At 42.9% G+C, this 21,482-nt stretch overlaps 1 long non-coding RNA gene across 1 annotated transcript in view; it reads right to left on the bottom strand.

The window, feature by feature from the left end:
- LOC148758295 (uncharacterized) overlaps positions 1–14,604 on the bottom strand; it is a 61,519-nt gene extending 46,915 nt beyond the window's left edge. The window contains exons 1-2 of the long non-coding RNA XR_016021445.1: positions 14,425–14,604; positions 6,024–6,105 (exon numbers count right to left, since the gene is read on the bottom strand). This is a non-coding gene — a long non-coding RNA (uncharacterized LOC148758295). The remainder of the gene's footprint in view (positions 1–6,023; positions 6,106–14,424) is intronic.
- Between the last annotated feature and the right edge of the window lie 6,878 nt (positions 14,605–21,482).

Raw genomic sequence — 21,482 nt, 5'->3', positions numbered from 1 at the left:
AGGGCATTACTAATTCATTAAGGTGTTGGTCCAAGAAGGGAGCACGTTTGTCATCCTGCAAGCCCTGTTTTATGCCTTGGGTGGCTGCCTTCTTTGACCAATTCAGAGCTTTAGGGGGCACACTCAGAGCTAGATGGGATAAAAGGGCCATTTGCTTAGTTAGCCAGAATAGTCCATTCAACGTAGCCACTTGGGGTGACAGAGGACAGAGCCAAACCACCGTTGTAGTTGACATGAAGCTATGTACCCTTTATGGTACTTGCCTCATCCTGAGTACTAAGATCAAGTTTCTAGCAGGCCTGAATTCTCTTTTATGCTTACGAGTCAGGTAAGACGCACTCATTCATGTGAGCTTGTCTTAGAAAACTCACTCACTCACCGACAAGTCTGAAGTGCTGCATTATCCAGGGAAACTCCTTTTGGAAGGACTCAGGGGAGCTTTTACAGAAAAGGTGACATGTCCTTGGTCTTTGCAGGATGTGTGAAACTTTCCCCAGGAAATAAAGTATGTGTGCAGGGCAGCAGGGGTAAGGCTGTTGGGGTAGAGAGAATGGTAACATTCTTGCAATATTTACAAAAGAAATACAGGAGCAGGACACATGAAGTATATGTAGTTTGTGATTAAGGAATAATGAGCCATCCACTGGGGCTGTAATATAGGGTTTATGAACAGCTGCGTCAGGAGGTAAAATTAAAAGAATCTAGTGCGGTCATATTTTGAAGAGCCTTGAATATCATATTAAAGAGATTGGATTTATCCTATGAACAAGAGGAGCCAATCATATAATATTATTAAGTAGCAGAGAGGACAGATTGGAAACTAGTGGGTTGCCTTGGTGCAGTGCACAGTATGCAACCCCAGGAGGGGTTGCGAGACTGGGAGGCAGGGAGATGGGCAGGGAGAAGCCGCTACACATGTCCAAATAAGCAACGATGAGGAGCTGAACTAGAGCAGTGACTGGTGTAGGGAGGAGGGAAGCCAATAAAGACAAGACATCAAGTTCATGAGATGCCTACAGGACAAGGTGGGAATCAATGGAATCTTTGACATTTCTGGGCTTGATGATGCTTTTAATTGAAACAGAGAATACAGTAGAACTGTGTTTTCAGGTAGGAATTAAGGTGGTTCAAGGTATGTTGAGGTTAAGAGTGTTGGGGACACCCAAGTGGTGATGTCTAGTTAATTGTTAGATGTGCCAATTTAGTGCTCAAAAGGCAAACTGTAATTGGCCGTAGATATTTGGGAGTTAGCGTAAATAAGAACCACAAGAGTAGAAAAATTCACATAGAATGAGAAGAGTGCTGAAAACATAACCCTGAAAGCACTAACACTTGTGGCCCAGATTAAAATAGAAGAACCCTCAAGGAGATAGAAAAAGAGTCGTCACAGAAGTAAAAAGAGAAATATAATTGTGTCCTGAGACCACAGAGGATTTCAAGGAAGAAGGAACTGCCATGGAGATCAAATTAGGAGAGGGACAAATTGCTAACGTTCTCAGATTTAGTAAGTGAAGATACAGGGCATCTAGTTAAATTTGGATTTCAGATAAATAATATATATATTTATCAGATAAAAAAAAAAAAAAATATATATATATATATATATATATATATATATATATATATATATATATATATATATATATATATATATGCAAGATTAGTGAGTGAGTCAATTCTGTGAGGGATTTTAGTATCAAAGGAAGGTGAGAAACAGAAAAGTAGCCTGAGAAGAAGAGAAAATCAGGAATGATGGTTTTTGTTTTAGAAAAAGAGGGAGACTTGCATGTTTGCAGACTGACAGGGAAAAACATAGAGAAGGAAATGAATGAAAGAAACAGGAAAGAGGAGATGATTGCTGGAGTGGAATTCTGAAGAAGGATTAAGAGAACAGATGAGGGGCCGGCCCGGTGGCTCAGGCGCTTGGAGCTCTGTGCTCCTAACTCCGAAGGCTGCCAGTTCGATTTCCACATGGGCCAGTGGGCTCTCAACCACAAGGCTGCCAGTTCAACTCAAGTCCCCCAAGGGATGGTGGGCAGCGCCCCCTGCAACTAAGATTGAACACGGCACCTTGAGCTGAGCTGCCGCTGAGCTCCAGGATGGCTCAGTTGGTTGGAGCGCATCCTCTCAACCACAAGGTTGCCGGTTCGACTCCCACAAGGAATGGTGGGCTGTGCCCCCTGCAACTAGCAATGGCAACTGGACCTGGAGCTGAGCTGCGCCCTCCACAACTAAGACTGAAAGGACAACAGCTTGAAGCTGAACGGCACCCTCCACAACTAAGATTGAAAGGACAACAACTTGTCTTAGAAAAACGTCCTGGAAGTACACACTGTTCCCCAATAAAGTCCTGAAAAAAATAAATAAAAAAGACTGTTATAAAAAGAATAATAAAAAAAAAAGAAAGAAAAGAACAGATGAGAGGTCAGCTTTGGACAGAAGATAAGACGGCTTTTCCAAGGAGCTGAGAGGCAAGAAGGAAAGAAGAGCCAAGGTATCAATAAACCTGAAAATGTAGGAGAGAAGTTGAAGGAGTTTGGTCATGACAGCCTTTCTTTCTTTGTGATCTAGGGAGGTTCATTATTTGATGAGAGCTAGTGGGAGGGCATCTGCATGAGCAGGATTTTGAATCTAAGGAAAATGGGAAAAGAAAACGTCTTGGGTGCTAAAAAGGGGTGGGCTTAAAGGCATGGGTCTAAAAAATTAGTATGTACTGGCTGAGGCCAAAGCAGACTGGAATGTACAGAAATGTGGGAAAAAAGACCATCGGATTTTGAGGTAGATGGGCCTGGGTATGGGTCCTGGCTCTATTGTATTTAGCAGCTTTTACTAGGTCGTGCTGTATAACATATAGGCCCAAGTCTCAATGGCTTACAAAAACATTTCTTTCTTTCTTGTGTTACGTGGCAGTGGCTGTAGGTCAGTTGTTATAGCTCTTCTCTAGGCAATGGTAGGGCTCAAGTCTTTGTTATTCCAGGATTCAGGTTAGCAGAACAGTAGCTATTGGGCCATGATTCCTCATGGGAGAAGGCACAGGAGCAAAAAACCAAATTGAACCAAGCAGTTGCATTTAATTTTTTTTCTTGGATGATTTAGGTCCTGTTTCTTCATGTTCCATTGGCTAAAGCAAGTCAAATGGCCAAGTCCGACATCTATTGGGTAGGGAAGTATACCCCAATACTGGGAGATAGAAGTAACTACAAATAATAATATAATCTACCACATCATCAAAAGGTTTTATAACTCTGGGCAAGTGACTTCAGCTTTCTAGGCTTCAGTTTCCCCATGTGTAATATAGTGATATTAGCATCTGTTTCTCAAGATTGTTGGGAGAATGAAATAAGGTTGTGTGTGTAAAACCTACCACAGTGCCCAGTACATGACAGATACTTTGTACATATGAGATTGTCTTGCTTTGGGGCTGAAATTACATAGTTCCATGATCTTAGAAAGCTCAATTAAACTTTCTGCTCTCCATTTTCTTTCTTTCAAATGACCAGATGACTAGTAGGACCCTTTCTGGCTCTAAAATCCTGTTCCTAAAAATCTTATACTAAGTAATCAACCAGTCCTTTACTCCAAGAGAACCTTCTGGCTTACGAGGAAACTACAAGTTCACCAGTGGTTTCATTTGGTTTACATCTCCTTGGCCCAGCCAACTACCAAGGGTAGAGAGGCTTGTTCAAATACATCTAAGAAATCTATAGGAACCAAAGTGCTTGGTAGAGCATCTTGTCCTGCATTAGTAACTCTGCTTAAGTTTACAGAAAGGGCAATGCTTCACAGAGAAAGGTCAAGATATTCTCACTTCACCTGGAGGAGTTTAGCCACCTTGAATAATAAGCTCTGTTGGTGAGATGTGATATCTGACAAGTGAGGAAATAGTTGAAGAGGAGGCATTGGAAATGCTTGGAGCCTTCTCAGGTGTCACCTGCTGCCTTGTAAATGTGTGAAAGTCTTAAAATGGTGTTTGGCAGAGCCCTGGAAACTACCCACCATATGTCACTGACGTTCTCAGAGCTGAAGCAGGTAGAGGCAAGTCTGACCAAGGTTCAAGGGACCTATCAATTAGGATTGTGAGCGGCTACAAGGTACAGAAACCAGACCACAACGGCTTATATAAGACAGGCTTACTTGACCAGGTAGCCATACTTTTGGAAGTAGGTAGGCCACTGTTTTACAATGGTTTTAATGTCATGGGAATTTTTCGTATGTATGAGTCTAGGAGAAGGTTGGCATGGAAAGTTTCATTAGGTGGCAGATTAAAATTTAAGCTTAAGCCCATGGATTTCACAGGTGCATTTCAAACTTAACGTACAGCTTGAGACATTGATCAGATGCCCCATTTACATGCCTAGCTTTAAAACCAAGCAAAGTTAATTGGTCAAATATCTAAGTATCTACCACAGGTTCTATTCCAGTTTGGGTTTGTAAGTGAATAAAACACAAGATTCAGTCCAAGTTTAGAAGTAAATAGACTTAATATACAGAGGAAGGAGATCATTGCATGCAGGAAAATGCTGGCAAAAAATCATGACAATATTTCTCCCATGTTTGTCCAAATCTCTATTATTTCTAATGGAATAGCCATCACTCTCTCCCATTTCTCCAGTTAATTCTAGTCTTGACACAGCAGTCAAAGGGATCTTTAATAAACATTTATCAGACATTACTTCTCTGTTTAAAATCCTCCAATACTTTAATTGCATTTAGAGCAAAATCCAAACTCCTTACCCTGGCGTAGCTGGTAGGCCAGTCCTTCCTCTCCAACCCTTGCCTGCTCTACTGTCCTCTCATTCTTTCTGGTCTAGCCACATGGCTCTCAAGGCTGTTTCTGCCTCAGGGCCTTTGTATTTGTGACATCCTTCACCTGGGCCACTCTTCCCTCAGAGGAGTGCTTTGGGTCACTCTAATGCAAATGCCATTATCTCACAGATCTTTTCCCCTCACCCTATCTGAAGAAGCCCTTCCCACCCTAACTGTTCATTCTATCCCATTATCCTATTTTAAAATTTAGTATTATTACTACCTGATTCTATCTTACTTCTTTGTGGCTTCACTATCTTCACTAGGCTGTAAGTTCTCTGAGGGCAGAGTCTAGCACATCTCTACCCTATGTATGTGCTAAATAATTTCATAATTGTTTCCTACTCTAATCACTCAGAAAAGAGCGATAGTATCATGAACCTTGAATCAGGGAACCCATTTATCATAGAGAAGAGGGGAATGGGTTGGACTTGGAAGAAAGAGGCGGCTTTGGATTGAGGGCACCCAGGTGGGTACATGGGTGGGGTTTGGAAGGTGCAGCGCACAGCCTTAGCGCATGGCCATTCCACGTGTGAGCTGACATCAGAAAGCACCCCTGTCTCTGCCTCTGGCAGATCACAGACAGATCAATCTTCCTAAAGGACGTATAACCAAGGGCCTGGAAGCGAACTATTCTGATGATTTCATCACAAGAAAACATGTGACTTTTGCAGAGACCAAAATAAATTCCCAGATCAAGGGGGTATGGCTGACGGACAGTTCTCGAGCTGAAGAGAAAGTGCAGGACCTTCCAAGGCATTCCATGAAAAATGCTTTTAGGATAAAACTGCAACTTAAAAATAACCTCTTTGGGGTGTGGAGAGGAGAGCAACTCAAATATTTGGGCCAGAAACCCAGAGTGAATTTGGGCTAAGAAAATGTTAGATTTTTAAGATCTTTGGAAAGCAACTCCCCTCCCCCCATTTATTTACAACGAACAATATTTCTTAGAAACAAATATAAGGAAACTGACAATTTGTGATTTTTTAAGGTGTCAAACCAGTATGCTAATAAATAGATCATCTTCCAGTGTGATGAGGGAAGAAAAAAGATCTGAGAAAGACAGGTCTATGATTCAAGATAAACAAATACACCACTGGAGAACGAGAATGGTATCTGGAAAACGGCCAAGTGGGGTGGTTCTGACTTTCAAAGCATTGGATGTAAAGCCGCCAAATGCAGTGGAAACAGAGAATTGTCACGAGAAACAAACTAACCTGGGAGAGACTCCAGCTCTGTCACTCTTCCAGTGTGATCTTAGGTAACGTCCTTCACTTCTCTGACCCTCCGTTTTTTCATCTGTAAAATGAGAAAATGTTGATCTACTTCGCAAGGAGATTGTGGAGAATAAACGAAGCACTGCATGGAAACTGCCTCACCGAGCACCTGCACGTTAGAAGGCTTTAGAAAAATCTTGGAATTCCTTTTTTCTCGCTTTTCCTAAGAGGGTTGGGGAAATTGGAGAGCTTCAGAGTCATGATGGATAAGACATAAGACAAGATTTTTTGCTCTCCTACTTAGGGAGTATAACTCTTATCTGTTGCCAAAATAATGATGTGGAGCGAAGCATTAGAAACCACGGTGGTTTAAAACAGTGAGCATATATTTAGCTCACAAATTGCAAGTTGGCAGTTTAGCCTAGAGTCAGCGGGGCAGTTCTTCTGGTTTAGTCTCATGTCTAGAGGTTGACTTACTATTGGCTAGTCTGGGGTGGCCTTAACTGGGGTGACTGACTGGTCAGCTTGGCTCTCCTCTGGCAGGTGACCGTGGGCATGCTCTCACGGTGCAGGTAGAGGAACAAGAGAAAGCAAGCAAAATACTGGCATAACTTCCATCTGTGCCAGTGCTTTTCAAGCCTCTGGGTCACATCTGCTGACATACTATTGGCCACAGCAAGTCGCGTAGTCAAATCCGGAATCACAGTGGGAGGGCACTACAAAGTTCCCTGGTATAAAGGTTGTGGGTACAGGGAGGGGTAAAGACATGAGGCCATCAATGCAATTAATCTACTGCAATGAGACTAGACAGATGTACACTGGATAATTAAACTTTATATAAACACATAAACAAACAGATATAATAGTATAACATGGAAGATCATAATTTGTAACCACATAGCATTTTGCTGATCCTAAAAGAACTTTCCCTCCAAATCTTCTGGCTTACTTGCCCCTTCTGAATAGGCAACAGGCATCACTGTCCTCATCTTACAGAGAAGGAAAGTCGCACAGACAGCTAGGGGAAAAGCCTGCACTTGAACTTCTGATAGCAAACCTCCTCTTTGTCCCTTGGCCTCCTAGACCAAGAGCCAAAAAAGGGGCAAGGATTTCCATGAGCTCAGGTAGCCAAGAAGCCTTTGTTGAGACCAAACTCCCTGGGGACATGAATGTATACACAATGATGACTTGTCAACTTTTTTGAAAGCATCAAACCCACCCTTTTTGGACAAACTTTATGTAGAAATCACCATCTATATATATATCGATAAAAGAGCTATTTTATTAGCATACCTTTATTTTTAGGTTCAAATGTACATTTACTTATTATCAAACCAATATATAAAAACAATGAGGCCATTTGGGGGGACTCAGGCTGGAAATCAGGGACTGATATCATAGTGGCAGTGCAGCCCTGGCGTCCAGTGTGTTTCTGTACTTTGTTTGGCCTGCCCACTAGACTGGACTTCGGTGGTTTTGCTACCCAGTCCCTATCCCCTATTTCCCATCTCCCACTTCTGGTCATGTGGCTCTGGAGCTGGTCCCATTTCCAGGTATAGAGGAGGGTCTGGGAGTCAGGCCTAGGTAGCCCTGGGAAATGGACGCTTTTCCTGCTGCCTTGATGCTGGAAGAGTGCTGGCCTGGACTTGCTGGGGGCTATCGCACCGGCACACAGACATCCCCACCAAAGAAGCCAGTCCAGGGGAAAGCTCTGCCAAGAGAAGGCGGGCTTTGGGACGTGATGCCACCACCACAGCCTGGACCTAGCTGGAACTTAATCCAGCCTGACCCTGCGCTTTCCTGTTATGCTCCCTTTTGTCTTGCAGGCCAGTTTGACTTGGATTTCTGTCTCTTGCAAACACAACATTTCTGACTAATATACACAGTATTAAGGAAACCTGATTCCAACAGATAAGTCACTGCAAACTCTTATAGTTTTAAAAGCAGTTCATCTTGCAACATCAGGAACTTCTTTCTTAAAAAAAAAAAAAATAGGAGAAGCTTCATCCCACATCTATACACATTCGCACATGAAAGTATGACTCAACATCACAACTTAATGTACATGACAGACTCAAAGGGCTAAAATGTAGTACGTAGCACATTTCAGGGTATGTTTACTACAGAATTTCACGTTGTTTATATATATTTAAAAATAAAATTTGAAGAATAATTTTTTAGGGCTCTAGAGATGTCCTGTAGACCCCTTGGGTTCCCAGGAGGTGGATGAAAAACTATTGATAGAGCAGAAGAGGAAGGGATCTATGAGAATATTCTAAGTCCCTGACATTTGTCTTTTAGCATCAGAGCAAAACTAACAATGTCACTAAGAAACATGAATTTATTGACAGGCCCCATTTTGTTGCTCTGGTTGAAGGCGGAGCAGTTCTGTAATCGTCCAGTACATGGATGTGGGTGGTGGGGCGTAACCACTGACCGCTGCCTCCATCAGTCATTTCATTAATGCTCACATTCTGTCCCAGGATGATACACTTCTTTCTCCCCTGGAGGGGCTTTCTAGCAGCAAGAGCAAGTGACTAATCAGTGTGGCGCTGACCTCAAACCTTGTGAATCGTGAAGCTCCTTGCGTTCCAATTAAATAGGGGGTGAAAGGACTGAATCTCTAGGGAGGGAACAACCTCATCACCTGTGCGATTGTCCAGAAATGTCCAATAGTAACCGGGGTCAGGAAGCCAGCAAGGAAAGCCCGGAGCTGTTCGAAGCTTTTTCTGTCTGGTTAAATTTCATCCTCCCTGGATCTGGAGGCAGGTGGTACATTCTTGTTGCCTCCCAAGGGAAGGCTGGCATCTGCCCTTGTCTTTCTTTCCCCGACCTGATCTCTCCACACCTCCCCTGTGGACACACTCTGGCATCGCTCCTGCTCAGCGGCCCTTCTCCTCATATTGCTTTCCTGCTGTCCAGCGTCCTCATGCTGCCCAGATCTGCCTGCCCTCCTGACACCTGGAGCCTTGCTTACTGCTTTTTCTTCACCAAAACTTACCTGTCCGTGTCCAATGCCCTCCAGGCCTTACTAGGTGAGGAAAGTTAATTCAGAGAGCTTTCACTACCTCACGTTTGATCAGCACACTAACCCCAAGGGCAGGTAAGGAAGCTATCATGGTTTTCCTCCCCACAGATGAGGACATTGAGATTTAGATTTAAAAGCCACAGAGCAAGGAAGGGACAGAACTGAGACTCAAATGCCAAGTATTATGCTCTTTCCCCTCCCTTAGTATAGATAATCAGACACTAATTATGAATAACCAGTTAATAGTCTACGCTTTCTGGATAGCTTTGTATAGTGAAGGCATGATACTTTGCATACAATTGACAGTCAAATAAATATTTTTTGACTGATTCTAAAGGTTGGTCACACCCTTAACTCATTCATTCAGTCCCTGAGCAAACTTTTGTGGAGCACTTATAATATCCTAGGCATTGTGACAAGCACAGGGGAACCCAAGACATGGTCCATCGTCACCAGCCTAACGAAGGGAGGCATCAGTCTGGTCGGGGGACAGACGGGAGTGAATCTCTGATAGGAGGAGGATACTCCCAGGAGAGGAGAGGGATAAATCCACCCCATCCCTCACCCTCCAGGGATGGCAGTGGAAACAAGAACCCAGGGGACGATTTCATGGAAAAAGTAACCTGTGACTTATGTTTGGAAGGATTATCTGGAAGCAGAAAGGAGGGTTCCGAGGACTCCTGAGGAGAGGCAGGAAGGTATGAAACACAGGCCTGCCTTAGGGATATAAGCAGCTCAGAGTGACGACAGCACAGTGTGGGGAGTGGCAGGAAATGAAGCTGGAAAAGAAAGGCCGGGGCCAGAGGAAGAGCATGACTGAATGCCAGCAATATGAGACTTGACCTCGTAGGCAACAGACCATCAAAGTGTTGCTTATGGTTTGCTTTTTAGAAGTAGAAAGTGGACACGATCCTATCCGTGCCTAAGAAGAAAACTCAGTCAGGCAACAATTTGATGGTTGTGTGAATTACACTGTGAATGGGAAGTAGGCATTTGTAGGGAGAGAGACACCATACACCCCAAGTTATGTACGCATTTACCATATTTTGCTGTGTATAATGTGCACTTTTTTGCCCAAATTTGTGAGGGAAAAATAAGGAAGCACATTATACATGGGTAGTACTAATTCCCTATCTATGTAAATATTTACAATTCTTTTATTTATACTTATGAGTTAAAAGTGTCACTCTAGAAATCAATAACGATATCCGTATGCAAAATAATACCCTGAAATACAATAATCGGTTTTGTTGAACTTACAACAAACTTGCAACGACAAACAGTTCTTGGCCTTCTATGATGCGTAAATATTGTAAGTTTGTTACTGGTACATAAAATTTCTTGTGCCTTATACCTGTTCTTGTGTTTTGTAATTATGTTACATAAAATTTCTTGTATCATAATACATTAAAAAAATAAATGCTAAAATTCCTTTATAATACAAAAAACAAGTACCTAAATGTAAACAAACAAAAATTTGAATTAAAAGATTAAAACGAAAGATTTTTTTTCCTTGAAAGTTTGGGCCAAAAACATGGGTGCGCATTATACACGGGAGCACATTATACGTGGCAAAGTGCGGTACTCTTTGCCCAATGACCAGACAGCAAAGTAACTGAGTGCTTGGAAGTAACCGTGTGGTTAGATGGGCTCTTAGCATCAGAGCAGGGGCTCAGAAATCCCACCCCTCCTACACACAGGGTCTGCATTAAATGGGGAACTCATTACAATTTGATTACTAGCTGGTCTTATGCCTCAGCCCCCTGTATAGACTCTTTGACAAATTGGACTACGACATTGAGCTTAGGCTCAAGACCAGAGCTTTCCCTGTACACACAGAATGACCTTGCCCACTGTTACTGGAACCCAATTAGCATCCCCAAATGGGACCCATCAGATAACTTTTCTCTCTTGCAGAGGGATGGGCAGGAGGGGGTGGGGGAGAGAAAGGCTAAGACCTTCTCCTTCCCTCTTCCCCCAATGCTAGTGACACCAGTGTTCTAAAAAGGTTTGACTTTATTTTTGCAAAATATAGCTGGAAGTAGTGTTCACGAGAACAGCAACAAAACCTCTTGGTTGCACAAGATTTTCTTTTAAAAAAGAATCAATAAAGATACAAAAGCGTCTCTCCATTCATGCAGACATCCCCCCCAAATGAGAAATTTTCTCCATGAAGCAAATACTGTTCTGGGGTGGCTTAAGAATATGAGATGAAATAAATATAAAATCATGGCAATCCATGCTGTTGACTCAGACCGTGGGTTCACAGACAGCAGGAGCAATGCTTACCACTTTGGACAGTGTGTCTAGTACAGTCAAGCAAAAACGGAACTTCTTCTATAAAAGCATTTGCATGCCTACAGTGACGAAAATGCAAGCAGAGAATTCTGGTGAGTTCTGGAGATCTCCAATTCAAAGGCGTGGAGGTCGAACCCTCAGGGACGCTTACTGCAATCTCAAGATAAGATTAATTAAAAGAAGCAGGGAGTGTGGGAGTTCTTCCTGAACTGTTGGATGTCAAGACACTAGATGGAAGGGATTTTAAGTGTGCAGTCCAACTTCCTCCCACCACAGGATTCTTTGATCTCGTCTCAGCGTCCTTCATTGCTAAATGTTTTAAAATAATTTCTCGTGTTGAGGTAAGCTCTGTTGTGAAGTAATATAGACTTATGAGGTGTGACAAAAAAAATACGTAAGTGTTTAAATTTATAAAACATTTATTATAGTAAAAGACATATTGCCATTAATCTCCCTCAAAATACTCCCCCTGGCTTTGCACACACTTATCCCATCATTCTTGCCACTTTCTGAAGCAGTTCTGGACGTCCTCTTCTGTGTCTTTAGTCGCGCTGCCGTGGCTGCCCTGATGTCCTGAATCGATTCAAAACATTTATGTTTCATGGTCTTTTTGACTTTTGGGAAGAGCCAGAAGTTGTACGGTACCAGATCCGGTGAATAAAGACACACCGTAATGTTTTTATTTGACAGAAATTGCTGTACCAGAAGTGACGTGTGACACAGAGCCTTTCTACTGTGATCACAAAATATGGTGAATGCTGCTGCCGAGTTCCATCCAATGGAAAGGCAGGCATCTTCAATATGGGAAGCAGCACATTGAACCTTAGTAACAGTGTGTGGCAAGTTTCAACTTGTTTGGTGCAGTCAGTCAGGTGTGAGCTACGGTTGAGAAAAGGTGTGTTTTAAAGTGTGCTGTAAATCATCCTCCATCATGACAACACTTTGTGTCAGAGGTCGCTTCTGGTATACGGCAATTTCTGTCAAATAAAAACATTACATACGGTGTGCCCTCATCCACCTTACTCACTGGATGTGGCACCGTGCGACTTCTGGCTCTTCCCAAAAGTCAAAATGATTCAGGACATCAAGGCACCACAGTGCAACTTAAGACACTCACGAAAGAGGACTTCCAGAACTGCTTCAGAAAGTGGCAAGAACTATGGAATAAACGTGTGTGAAGTGAGGGAGAGTATTTTGAGGGGGATTAATGGCAATGTGTTTTTTACTGTAATAATTTTTTTTTAATTTAAACATACACTGTATTGTTTGATCACAACTTGAATCTTACCAGAACACATCAATTGTTTCTACCCCCAGAGATAGAAAGGCAGGCTTCTGTAGGCACATTCAGTGGTCTTCCATGCATGAGGGAGAAGCCAGGTATGGATAGGGTGCTATGATCAGAGGAGATCACAGGAGTTCTAGGGAATTTTGGAAGATGAGAGTGGTAACAGAATTTTTTTGAATTTACCGCAATCTCCACATAAAAAACAAACAGAGCAAATATATAACAAAATAAAAAATAAAATTAGATAGTATTCCTATGAGTCTCAAATTATAATCTATGGGGACAAATCAGCAACTGCCCCAGTGATATCAATGTGTACGTGTGAGCAAGGAGGCAAGTAATGGGGTGTGTGATAGTCCCGAGAACTGGAGAACCCAACGTGGGCAGCAGGTACTTACTAGAAAACACATGACCCAGTCTGAGAGTGGCAGCGGAACCTGGGAGGCATTTTGCCAGAGGGGGCAGCGTGTAAGGGGTCCAGGGAGAGGTGGGAGGGGCTAGAAAAATTGTCATGAATGGCATGAGTGCTATTACGAAAGGGACCATCGGGCACTCTTGTGCCCTCTTTCCACCAGGTGAGGATACAAGGAGAAGTCAGCAGTTTGCAACCTGAAAGACGGCCGTTTCTAGAACCCAACCATGCTGGCACCCTGATCTCAGATCTCCAGCCTCCAGAACCATAAAAAATAAATTTCTGTTGTTTATAAGGCATCCAGTTCATAACACTTTGAAATAGCAGCTTGAACTGATGAAGTGACTCCCACAAAAGTCAAGACCGTGGTTACTTTTGGTGGGAAGGTTGACTGGATGGAATCCATGGGTGGGCTTCTGGGATTTCTGTGGTATTCTATATCTGTGTTTTATTTTACCACAAACAGGTAATAAAAGGAGAGCTCAAAGGGACCTTAGGTCCCAGCCAATACTGAATACTAATACCAAGCCAATATAATTCTAGCTCACATCTATTGAACATGTACCCTGTGCAAGGTGCCACGAGTGTGACGTGGTTATGTTCTCGGAGTCTGGCTTCAAGTGGCTTGGTTAGTTTCCTTTACTAGCTGTGTGACTTTGGGCAAGTAACTAATTCTCTTTGAGCTTCTGTGTCCTCATCCGCAGATTGGAATAATAGCAGTGTATCTCACACAAGGCTATTGGAGTGAGGTTTGTATGAAAAGCCCTTAACACAGTGCCTAACTCGCAGTACGTGTGCAATCAATTGTAACCATTACTACATCCCTGTGAGGCGGCTGTTTTTACTCTCATATAATGGGTGGGGGAAAAAATTAAGGCTCAGAGAGGTTAAGTTGTGGAATTATTCAGTGTGAAAGCTAGGCTCTCAACCTTTCCCTTCTGTCTTCCCAACTCATTAACTTCCTTCAAAAGAAAGATACTGAAATGGCAAATGACGGTGGCCTGGTTCCAGAGCTGTTTCGAAGGGTATCTGGGGTCTTGCTCCCTTCCTTGTCCCAACACATGATGTTGCAATTTCACAACAAGAGAGAGAATGCAGCCGTGCTGTCCATAGGACGGCTGCCTGAAGCATTCTTGGAAGAGGGAGTCAGGGCAGGAAGGATGCATGGCTGTGTGGCCCCTTCAATGAAGGCATAAACAAGTCCCTACTCTCAGAGGGGGCCCGCAGTCCAGTGAGGCAGCTGGCTGGATGTGTCACACACATTGTGCTGAGACAGAAAATAAGTGGCATTCCTCTGTGCTGAAGTTTCAGCGTAAACAAGGAGCAAATAGTTTTTGTGATAATTACCAAACATTAGAAATGTATTGTTCCTTACCCACTCCCAAGATGCTTCTAGGAGCTCCAGCTGTGCGAATAACGTTATGTGCACCACTTTCAGGCCCACAAGTATTGTTCCAAGACAAAGGCCCTTCATCTGTGTTTGTGCTTGTTTTCCATCAACATTTGAAACCTAGTTCACCTAGGTTTTCTTGGGACTCCATGTTTTGTTTGGAATCTGGGAGGAATGAAAGAAAAAACAAACAAACACATTTGGAGATAAGAGCTTAGACGAAGTCTTAATTTCTCTGATCCCCATTTATTAAAGGGGGGAAGTATGCAGTTATCCCTTGTTATCCATGGGGAATTGATTCCAGGACCCCCATGTGTACCAAAATCCTGAGATGCTCCAGCCCCTTACATAAAAGGGCATAGTATTTGCATATAACCTATATTTGTATATAGGCTACAGCAGGGTATGCCTACATGTCACTTCATTTGCATGGATTTGGTGTGGTGCTTAACACATGGCAAAGTTGAGTTTTGCTTTTGGGAATTTTCTGGGATTTTTTTTCTATTATTTTCCATCTGAATCAGTGAATGTGGAATCTGTGGATACAGAGAGCCAACCGTATTTACCTCGTGCTTGGACAGACGTGAAGATGACTGAGGGGACATATGCAAAGAGCCTATCACAGAACTTGGCACACAGTAGACACTGTAAATGAAGATGCATCCCCAACTCCCATGCCAGCACACCTTGACAACGAAAGCCAAGATGGCAGATGTATAGCATGCAAGTTTCTTTCCAATATGGTATCCATGATAGACATTACTAATTGATCACAATATTCTTCCCTGCTTGGATTGATCGATGCAGTAGCAAATTACCACAAATTCAATGGACGAAAACAATGCAACTTTGTGATCTTACAGTTCTGTAGGTTTGAAATCCAACATACTAGGTCTCAGTGGGCTAAAATCAAAGTTTTGGCAGGGTTGCTTTCCTTTTGGGAACCTCGAGGGAAGAATCCATTTCCTTGTCTTTTCCAGCTTCTGGAGGCATCTCTTGAGTCCATGAACATAGCGCCTCTTACATCTTAGTCCCAGCAACAGGGCATCCAATCCTTCCCATGCTGCTATCACACTCTGATCACAGCCAGGAACTGTTCCCCACGTTTAAGGACTCGTGATTAGACTGGACCCACCACTTAATCCAGGACCATCGCCCCATCAAGATCTGTAACCTTAATCAATCTGCAAAGACCCTTTTGCCAGGTAAGGTAACACAGTCACATGTTCCAGGAATTAGGGTGTGGACGTCTTTGGGAGCCATTCTTCTACCCACCATACTTCTCAGTGTAGTGCCCAGGCAGCCACTCCCAGGGGATCAGTTTCACCTGTGAGATCAAATCTATTTGGTCTGTGAGGTCAAAGCTATGTCTACTTTAGAGATTCATTGGGGGTGGGGAGGAGGTAGGGGGTGGAGAAAAAAGCAAAGCCAGTCAGGAGATAACTGGAATCAAAAAGAAGCACTTACTATGTGCTACACACTTTTGAAAAATCTGCCTGCCACAATTCTCTTCCTGCCACAGCCAGGAGTAGCAGCAGTCGTCACAGAGGAGAAATATCCTTTTTCGGGTCACCTTTCTGCCAATGGGGCTCCAGAGCCCCACTAATGGGCCTCTCACCTTGGGGCCCCTGTCACACGGGGTCGTGTATGGCTATGTGCCAGCCTAAACATTTTTTACAAAGCAGTTTTACTGAGGTATGATTGACATAAAAATCTGTACATGTTCAACGTGTACAATGTGATAAGTTTTTTTTAAGATTTTTATGAAAACTATAGCTAACATACAACATTATATCAGTTTCAGGTGTACACCATAGTTATTCAACATTTATATACCTAAAGAAGTGACCACCACGGTAAGTCCAGCAACCATCTGACACTGTACCAGGCTACAATGTGATAAGTTTTGACATACGTATATACCTGCGAAACTATTACCACAATCAAGATTATGAACACATCCATCCCCCCCCAAAAGACCACGCGTGTTCCTTGGTGGTCCTTCCCTTCATCCCTCCTCATCTCCTGCCCATTCCCAGGCAATCACTGATTTGCTATTGTCACTATAGATTCGTTTCCATTTTCTAGGATTTTACATAAATGAAATCATACCACAAGTACCCTTTTTTTTGCCTGGTTTCTTCCAGTCAGCATAATGATTTTGAAGTTCCTTCATGTGCGCTTCGATAGTTTATTGCTTTTATTGCCGAATAGCATTTCAACATAAACCACAGTTTTGTTTGTCTTTTTACCTGTTGATGGATATTTCCAGTTTGGGGCTATTCCATATAAAAGTTCATTCATGTTCAAGTCTTTGTTAGGGCACGTGCTTTCATTTCTCTTGCATAAGTACCTAGGAGTGCCATGGCTGGCTATATGGTCGGTGTGTGTTTAACTTTCTAAGAAATTGCCAAACTGTTTTCCAAAGTGGTTGTACCATTTTACGTCCTCATTGGCAGTATATGAGGGCAGAAGTCCCTCCGTTCTCTTGGCAAGACAGTATAGCTAGTCTTTAATTTTAGCCATTCTAATGGGTGTGTAGTGGTATCTCATTGTTTTATTTGAATTTACTTAATGCTAATGATGTTGAGCTTCTATGTAATGTGTTTATTTGTCATCCGTATATCTTCTTTGCTGAAGTGTCAGTTCAAATCTTCTATTTTTTAAAAATTGGGCTGTTTATTTTCTTATTATTGGGTTTTAGAGTTCTTTATATATTCTGAATATAATTCCTTTGTCAGATAATATAATTTATAAATATTTTCTCTCATTTTGTGGCTCTCTTTCCATTCTCTTAACAGTGAAACTCAAAGAGCAGAAGTTCTGAATTTAATGTAGCACATCAATTTTTTCTTTCATGAATGTGGGCTTTCTTTTGTTTGATATATCAGACCTGGTCTATCTTAGTAAATGTTCCAAACAGTGTTAAGGACTTTAAATATCTTTGTTTCATATTTAATTTTCACAACAAAGCTTACTCTCATCCCTATTTTAATGAAGTGGAAATAGGTGATGCTGCACCCCCATTTTAAAGAAAAAAACACTAAGGGTTAATCAATTTAAATAACTGCTCAATGCCAGACAGCTGTTAAGTAGCAGAATCAGAATATGCTCCCAGGTCTGGTACCAAAGCCAAAGTATTAACCACTCTTACACAGTTCTGGCACACTCTCCCCTCATCCTGATAAGCAGAGGAGCCCCCTCCAGAGGCCAAGTTCAGAGGTTAATTTCCTCCCTCTGAAAGTGTTGGAATCTATCTCTTAAATCGCTCCTTCCTAGCATCAACACAATCGCTACTGACACAGACGTTAAGGTGCATTCTGTCTGATGGTAAGAGCTGCCCCAACCCCCAACCTCTCAGTGGAGTCAGAATCTTGTTACTGAGCCCGGCTGCTGACTGCTGTTCAATTGCTGGGTCATTCTGATAACAACCCAGAACAAAGACTGACATCAGGTGCCTTTGCCTCTTCCTAGCAGGTAACAGGGGATGTGGCTGATTGCCCTTCAGAGCCCAGCGATACCCAGGGATCCTCTGCACTCGCAGACTCTATTCATTTGTTCCTTGAATTTGCATAATAGCCTTCAAGTCGACTTGGATTGAAATGACGATTTCCTTACTCCTTTCTTGAATGTAACTGTCAGGTATTAAAAGCATGATCTCATTGCTAGTAAATGCGGTTACAGTACTTGTTCACTGGGACCGATGCCAATCTGGGAGCCTGTAATTCAACACAAGAGTTTTTGATCATCTGCCGCTCCAATTATCCAAGTGGTCTAGACCTGTTCCTACGTTCACTACCACAGTAATTTGATGAGCCTGTTAAATGATCTTTTCTGGCAGCATCCATGGGCCTGCGCCGTGGGTTCATTTGAATAGACGTCTTGCAGGAGCATGTTCCTCTTATATACAAAGTCAATTTAACTTCTACAATCATTTGCAGGAACCCAAATTGTCCATAATTGACTACTTCCTGATGCCATTTAGGCTAAAATCTGAAAGGAAAGGTGTGTGCTGCCCGAGTGAGCTGTTCATTCTGAGTGCATTTCTCCACCACTTGAAATGATAAATGGTCAGCACCAAAGGAAGGAGAAGAAATCCTGGGATCTTCATTGCGCACCGAAACCTCTAACCTTTCACTAAGACTGACTTCTACATGGTAATTATTAGCTTGAGGATTTCTAAGGAGTTAAAACCAGTAAAAGTACTCAGTCCCCAGAAGTTAATCTGTGGGATGTAATACCTGATCTTTAAATTTCTTCTGAGGAATGATGAAAAGGACGTAGACTGGAGTTCTGCAGCAACTTCAAATCCTAAAGAAGCCACTAGTCTAGTTGGTGGATAACTGCTTAAGTTTCTGCTGTCTCCTAAATGGAAACTACATGATTGAAAGAAATCTTTCCTTAAGATTCTGTAAGCTTTTGACACGTCACCAATCAGAAAAGGCAAATCAATTTTGGCTTATGTGTCACTATTGATTGGCTGGCATTAGATTCTGGGATTCTGTGCTAAGAATGATTCTGAGGCCACACTCTTGATCAAGTGGGAAGAGAAAGGTGATTGATCAGTGAGGTCTGCCATGAATACAGTAATAAGGAATGGTGACACACCCAGAGCGCTAGGCACTGTGCCAGCCCGTGAACAAGTGGGGTTCAGCTAAGGAACTCACAAAGCTTACCGGGTGGGAAGGACAACTAAGCTCATTTCTTATTTTATTATTCAAAAATGTTATGGTTCTTGTTCTATCCGTCACTCTCACTATTAATGGATTGTTGTGAAAAAGCCACAATGTCAAGTAAGATCACTCAGGATAGTTCTCTAGCAGGAAAACCCAACAAAGGAAAAATGTTTATCACAACAAGTGAGACTTATATTTCAGTTGTATTTTTTTTCTCTTCAAGAGCACACTGGCTAAGAAGACCTTCATCTTGATGAAGATGTCCCTTGCCAAACCCAGACATTTCTCCACGGGGGAAGGCAGCTACAGGATTGGCCAGGATCAACTCTTGTTTATGGGGACTGGAAAACAATGGACAGGAGAAGATGAAGCATGGGGATGGAATGGTAGGTTACTGTCTTCTCTGGGGCCACATGAGAAGGCAATTCTTGAGACAGAGCAATCGGACCAGGACAAAAGGCATTCACCTTCTTGCTAACTGACCAGCAGCTGCTCCCAAATGTACCCCTGCTGGTTTTGTAAATTGGGCTCAGTTGCATGCAAAGTCCCTCTCCATGTAGCTCAGCAGATGCCATCAACAGTCTTCATTCTGATGGGGATGGGCTCTGTCTGGGAGAGCCTCAAAACTGCAACTTTGCAATGCTGACACCAAAATCAGGGTCTGGAATTCGCTGTAAAAGGCCTCTCTCTGTCCACTGAGGATGAAATGGATCAGTGTCTTTCTCACCATGGTGATGGCAGTTGACATGGAAGCAGTTGTAGCTTCTACATATAATTATTGTCCCTCCCTCAGTCTTGCCAAATGTCAAAATTTTGTGCTTCCCAGCATCCATTTCTTCAATCTCTAGGAACTGTATCAAGATGTCCTCTTGGGAACTCATCCTTTCTGAACACTCAAACTGATGTTTTGCATAGAGTCTGTCCAAGCTCAGCACGTGACTAATATGAGGTCAAACTGAGTACAGGAATTGGTTTAGGTATAGACATGTGACCTATTCTGAGTCCATGAGTGTCACGTCCAGATTCTGCTAAAACAATTAAAAAAGTGACAGGATTTTGCCTGCTATTGTCAAGCTGATGGAATATAAGCCTGAGGCTGTTGGTGGCTGTCTTTGCCACCAGCTCTATGGGACATGCTTAAAAATAAAGACAATTTAGAGGAAAAACAGAATTGAGGGACTAAATGAGACACATTCCTGCTGATAAAATTTGAACACCTGGATCCAGCCATACCTGAACTTCACTACACCTTTGGATTTTTCAGTTATGTAGACCAATTTTTGCCCTTTTGGAGGTAAAAAAGTTTGAGTTAGGTTTTTATCACTCGTACCTCAAAAAAGTCCTGACAAATATACAGGTTTTTCTCCCTTCATAGAGATTTGCATAGGGGCTGGGCAGAACGAGAGACGTACTTCTGAAAGTTTCAGCATTTGAACAGCCCATATCTTTGCATGAGCATTGCAGGCATAAGCCCGAACCTGCTAAGCCTGATATCAGTTGATCAGCACATGATGACGAGTTGACAACAGCTACTTGCCACGCACAGTGCTGGGTGCCATGGTGGGCAGGGACGAAGCCAGCCAGCATCACTGTCCAGGAAGGCAGAACTAATACAAGCTAAAACTTACAGCAGGAGTTCTCACCTTCAGGATGACAGTGCACTTGTGAGTCACCCTGTATCATGAAGTATGTCACCAGGAACCTGTGACTCATGAAGCTAATGTACCATTGTTGGCAGATGATTTAAAAAGTAAACATGAATTAAAGTGGATTCACGGCTATCATAATAATAATGACACAGTCATTCATGCGGTTCTCCAGGATGTTTTTGAGCGAGAGAGAAAAGGTTGGCAGGACAGTTAATGCGCATGGACCCGCGTCTCCAGGAGTGTGTTGTCCCCAAGGATGCCATCCACCACATGTCCCCAGGCAATGGCCGTGATGTCCACGTGCAGCAGAGGAGCAGCAGCAGGAGAGGGGCCGCTGTTTACTGCACACTGACCAGGCGCCAATACTCTGCTGAGCGCATTACAAGGGTTGCTTCGTTGACTCTACACGAGAAACCTCTGAGAAGCTGTCCTTGTCTGGCAAAGAACAGCATGAGTCTGTCAAGCACAACTGGTTCTGCGAAGGAGGGACTGACTAGGCAAGGGCTGCCAGGAGGGCACGAGCCTTAAACAGGGCCGTGAAGAACAATAGAATATGCACAAGCAGGGAAGAGAGATGACACGCAGGTTCCAGAATAAACGAGACAAAAGCAGGACATCGCGTGCCAAGCTCCCCTGCTGGGCACTGTTAGAGCCGGTACCAGCACATTGCAAGACAAGTACACCTGCCCAGCACCTGCTCGGCTATTCCATGCATTCC

Source organism: Rhinolophus sinicus, chromosome 5 (genome assembly GCF_057876585.1).
Source record: "Rhinolophus sinicus isolate RSI-liver-muscle chromosome 5, RSI-T2T, whole genome shotgun sequence".
NCBI classification, from domain to species: domain Eukaryota; kingdom Metazoa; phylum Chordata; class Mammalia; order Chiroptera; family Rhinolophidae; genus Rhinolophus; species Rhinolophus sinicus.
This window is presented reverse-complemented; position numbering and strand designations above follow the sequence as displayed.